General features: G+C 43.0%; 1 pseudogene; it reads left to right on the top strand.

Moving 5' to 3' along the window:
* Window positions 1-3,385: 3,385 nt before the first annotated feature.
* LOC104523492 (UDP-glucuronosyltransferase 1-1 pseudogene) lies at window positions 3,386-4,255 on the top strand (annotated as a pseudogene).
* The last annotated feature ends 851 nt before the right edge of the window (window positions 4,256-5,106 follow it).

The following is a 5,106-nucleotide window of genomic DNA, read 5'->3' as shown; positions in this document are numbered from 1 at the left end:
ATAAAAAAATAAAAATAAAAATAAAAATGGATGGGTTTAATTACGCAAGGATTCCTCCACGTATAAGCTTGATCCATCATCCAAAAACCCAGGAAAATTAAATTACATCATTACTCGTACATTTGAGCAACCTGTTCCTGCTTGCCAGACCCAGAGCATAAGGAGGTAAGCAATCTCATCTAACAACAGGAAAGAAAAAATCCAGTAGATAAACCAACACTTCCAGGCTGTCTCAACAAACATTTGGTTTTAATTTAATTAGTTTTAGTGCTGCTCATATATAATAAGCAGCTGCTGAGGTATCCACTTCCTATCCTCTTCCCTTGGTCCCACTTACTGTTTGCTGCTCAGGTGAGAAGAAATCCACACATCACAGCCAGCCCAACCCAGAAATAAGCACTTGGAGAGAGTTTTGGTCCCTTTTCCAGCTGAAGCCATCACAGGGTGAGGGGTAAGCACACCTGCACCCAAACCCCTCAGACATGGTCCAAGCAGTCTCAGCTCCTCAGCCTGCTGCTCCACTGCTGCAATAAATACTCCTTGCCAGCTCAAAGAGGCATCCTGGAGTAACCCACACAAGCCCTCCTCCAAGTGATAGTTCTGAGAGGAGGACAAATCTGCACTCTTAGGTCACCCGAGCTTCATCCTTGTTTAACATAAAACATCTGCCCATCAGTGTCCCATTGGGAAGCCTTTCCTCCCAGATACCAGGAGCTGGCCCATGGTTCTCACTCTTTGAGGCCTCTGTTCCTCGAACTACTCTGTGGTGTTCATCTACACATACAACAGGGGCTGGTAACGAGCACCACACCCTTCAACTCTGAAAGGGGTCCAGGTGCCCTTTGCTACTGGATAATGAACAACAAACGTGTAAACCTACCATGTTCTTTCAAAAAATAAGCCAGGTCTGTTAATTTTTTGAACAATAATTACCCAGCTTAGATCTGAATTCAGCTGAGAACTTCAGAACTTCATCCTTTGTCTGTTCTCTGTTTACCTCTAATTTTTTATTTATTTATTTTTTTAATTCTGTCCTTCCTGTTGGTGCCTCACCTTTTCCACATTTTTTTTCTCTGATGGTCTGGTACAAAAAGTAAGTAGTCTTTTGAGTCTCCATAAGAAAATGTAGCTGTACTAGCAAGAGACTTGTGTTCATAAAGAGGCTCAAATATTAACTTTGTATTGGCTCTCTCCAGCCAACTAATTTTGCTGTTGAAGGTCATATCCAAGGGCAGAGAAAAAACCACACCAAACAGCAAGTTCCAAATGGATTTGGTCACTTCTCATCGCAGCACTTGCAATATCATAGAATCACAGGATCCCAGACTGGTTTGGATTGGGAGGGACCTTAAAGCTCATCCAGTCCCAACGCCCCTGCCAGCAGCAGGGACACCTTCCACTAGACCAGGTTGCTCAAAGCTTCATCCAGCCTGGCCTTCAACACTTCCAGGGAGGAGCAGCCACAGCTTCTCTGGCCAACCTGGGACACTGTCTGACCACCCTCACAGTGAAGAACTTCTTCCTAATATCTCATCTAAACCTCCCCTCTTTCAGCTTAAACCCATTTCCCCTTGTTTTGTCATTAACTGCCCTTATGAAAAGTCCTTCCCCAGCTTTCTTGTAGGACCCCTTCAGGTACTGGAAGGCTGCTGTAAGATCTCCCCGGAATATATACTCTTTATCTCCAAATCTCCAGCAGTTAATCAGAATTAATTGTAAATCCGTTCAGTCTGTACCTTACAAAACTGCCTCCCACCTCTCACTCCCCCATATTTGACCCTCTCTAGTAATTGGTTCTTCATATCTAAGGCTGGTTCCTTCACCTCAGGGTGACTGTGAAGCTACACACAGCAGTGTTAGCACCCTTGGGGTGTCTGCTGAGACAAACCCCATTGTCTGAGGCTGCGAGGGTTTGTTTCTCCGCACTGAAGATGCTGGGAATCCCACCACGTCTTATAAAAGGAAGGAACAGGAAAAACTTTGCGTTGCTGATAGTTCTATATCAGCTTTTTCCTTCACAAGGGCCTTTTCCTTAGCACCACCCAAAAGACTTTGGTCCAACCATTGCTTTTACTTGCATAAAGACAAAACACTCCTCCAGCAAAGCGCTGAGGGCCTCATTTCACTGCACATTCCCAGAGGACAGCAGGGAATGTCAGCAAGCAAGGGGTCACATCACCTTCGCAGTGCTTTCCTTGGAAACCCAAGCTGGAGTATTACCATCTAGTTCTTTTAGAACAGCCCAGCAATGAGTTCCTCCCTCAGGAAACATGAACTCTAGGGACAGCTTCTGCCTTCCTGTGAGTGGATTCAAACCCACAGGTCCAACTACCAAGTTCCTGGCTAATTTAATCAAGAGAGGATCTCTCTTCTCATCAAAGTTGGGCTGCTGCTCAGAAGGGAACATGGAAGAGGAAAGGTGAGCTCGCAGCAAGGTCAGGGCTCCTAGCTGAAGAGGTCCAGGAGACACCTGTATGTGGTTGCTTATGTTAACACCTGTGTCTGTGGAAGGAGGAGAGCTCAGAAGCCTAGTTGGCTTGTTGAGGTTTTTAATGTGTGTGTTATCAGTGGGATTAATAAAAGATGTCATAACTCCTCCTAAATTTTGGCTTGCTCACAGTATATAAAAAGGGTTTTCAGGACAGTAACCAAAGACCAAAGCTCCTTCTTTGTGTCCCAAAAGATCTACACTGGCCTCCTTTCCCTTCACCTGCCCTGAACTCATCATTTAGTTCATATTTTTTTTATCTAGTCCCATGGGGAGAAAAGCCAAATGGGATTATTCTTCTCCTCCTCAGATTTGGGATTGCCTGGTAGGGGTGATATATTCATAACACATGCAGGTTTGACTCCTTCCAAGAGGTGGGAATTTAACATCAGCCTTCTACATACTGGGTAGGTGTTCTCAGTCAGGCCAGTCCAGAACAGAAAGGGTCTTGCAATTTCCATTCATTCTGCTGGGTGTATTTTCAAGATTCTCTTTTGAAAGCCAAACCAGGTTTATTTTCTTCACCGGGTACTTACCAAGTCAATGGTATTAACCACGAGTATTATTACAAAGATGACATCCCTGGTCTTAGCTTCTTAGTTTCATGAAGGAAGGAATGTGCTGACATATTCCCAAGCTTAAAAATTAACACAAAGTACAAAGGGGGACCATCTTTTATTCAAGACCTGTGTGCTTCCCTTCTCTGTGATACGAGCAGTTGCAATCCTGAAGATAACCACAACAAGACTGAGAAGTTAAATATTTGTTTCTGCAGGCAACTTATTGACTCAATTGACTTAACTTTGTTGACTTAAAGTTAAAGCTTGCATGGACCTTCCTATAAAGGACTGTGTTAGATGCCTCCAGAGCACAACTCTCCAGTTTACTTCTACCAAAATGGCTCTTCCCTCTCGGTGTTTTTACCGACATACTTGGATGTTTCTTCTTCTGACATCACCTTTAATCTTTGCCGAAGGTGGAAAGATCCTTGTGATACCTCAGGATGGAAGTCACTGGCTTAGCATGCGCCCAGTGGTGAGGAAACTCCAGCAAAATGGACATGAAGTTGTTGTGGTTGTACCGTCAACAAGTTTATATATGAAAAAAGAGGGGGCTCAGAATTATACAGTGAAAGTGTATCCGATACCGCACACAGAGGAGGATCTGGCTGCAGCTCTCCAGTCATTCGCCAATGCTCACTTTATCCAACAACCTCTTTTGAATGTTATCATTACAATGTATCAAAGCATGTTAGAAATCTTCAGGTTCTTTTTCATGAACTGTGAGAGCCTTTTGCACAACCCAGAGGTGATGCAGTACCTGAGAGAGAGCAAATTCGATGTGATTTTCACGGATCCCATCCTGCTATGCGGACCCATAATTGCCGAGTATCTTTCCATTCCTTCCGTCTACTTCTTGCGGGGGTTTCCTTGTGGGATGGATTTTGAAGCTACCCAATGTCCAAATCCTCCTTCCTATGTCCCCAAACTCTTCCTAAATAATTCAGATAGCATGACATTCGCTCAACGCGTGAAGAACGTGCTGGTCCACGTGCTGGAGTTTGTTTACTGTAAGCCTATGTTCGCTCCCTTTGAAGAACTCGCCTCTGAGATTTTTCAGAAGCAAGTGACAGCTACAGACCTTCTCAGCCGTGGATCTGTTTGGCTCATGAGATATGATTTTGTGTTCGAGTTCCCCAGACCAGTGATGCCAAACATGGTTTTTATTGGAGGGATAAACTGCAATCAGAAGAAAAAACTGCCTCAGGTATAAAATTCTATTTTGTTTTTATTGAAAAAGGCAAGAACATAGATCTTTAAGCATCCTTACATCAAAACTTAACTGACAACACCTTGATATTTAAAGATAGAAAGCTAATGAGAAATCCTGCGTGATGTAGAAATGTTATTTCCTAGTATCCAGCATTCAGATTAAATCATATCTTGGCAAACCTAGTCTTACCAGGGATGAAAATGTAAGTGATATGTAACTTTTATGCAAATGATAAGCTGTTTTGTTGAACTGAAGCTCACCTGAATTTTGGTGAGTTGCAAGTTTTCCTCCCCAAGACTTGTTAGCTGCCATTTTATCTGGTCCTTATGCCACGTTCTTCTCCATCAGGGCTGTCCCTGCAACCAAAGCTCAGCTCGGAGGACTTGGCTGTGTTGCTCTGAGGAACACTCATGAGCACAGTCTTGTCTGCCCCATGGTGTCCTCCCTTCCCAGCTGTCTCATGGACTGTCCATTCATACTTCTGTATACTCATTCTCCTTTCATTGAAGGTTATAGGACTGAAGATTTTAGCTATTCATCCTTTCTTTTTCTGTCACATCCATCTGCCAAACTGATTCATTTACACCTTTCCTGTTATGCCAGTGTGTCAATATCTAACTCCCTAAAGAAAGCCTTTTAAAATTGTATTCTTCCCTTCTTTTATAGTTTGTTTTTTTATTATTTTTTAAATTAGATTTTAAGCTTTTTTGGGTGTGGATGTCTTCTGTAAATTCCCATTCATGTTTTTAGATACCAACCAGGTCTCTGAATCAAGTACAGCATATTCTACAGCAGATCAGAAGCAGGAAAAGGATATTGAAGTACTGCAAATTATGAAAGAGAGT

Source organism: Antrostomus carolinensis, unplaced genomic scaffold (assembly GCF_000700745.2).
Source record: "Antrostomus carolinensis isolate BGI_N321 unplaced genomic scaffold, ASM70074v2 scaffold35994, whole genome shotgun sequence".
In the NCBI taxonomy this organism is placed as follows: domain Eukaryota; kingdom Metazoa; phylum Chordata; class Aves; order Caprimulgiformes; family Caprimulgidae; genus Antrostomus; species Antrostomus carolinensis.
Note: the sequence above shows the minus strand (reverse complement) of the source record. Positions and strands in the feature narration are given on the sequence as shown.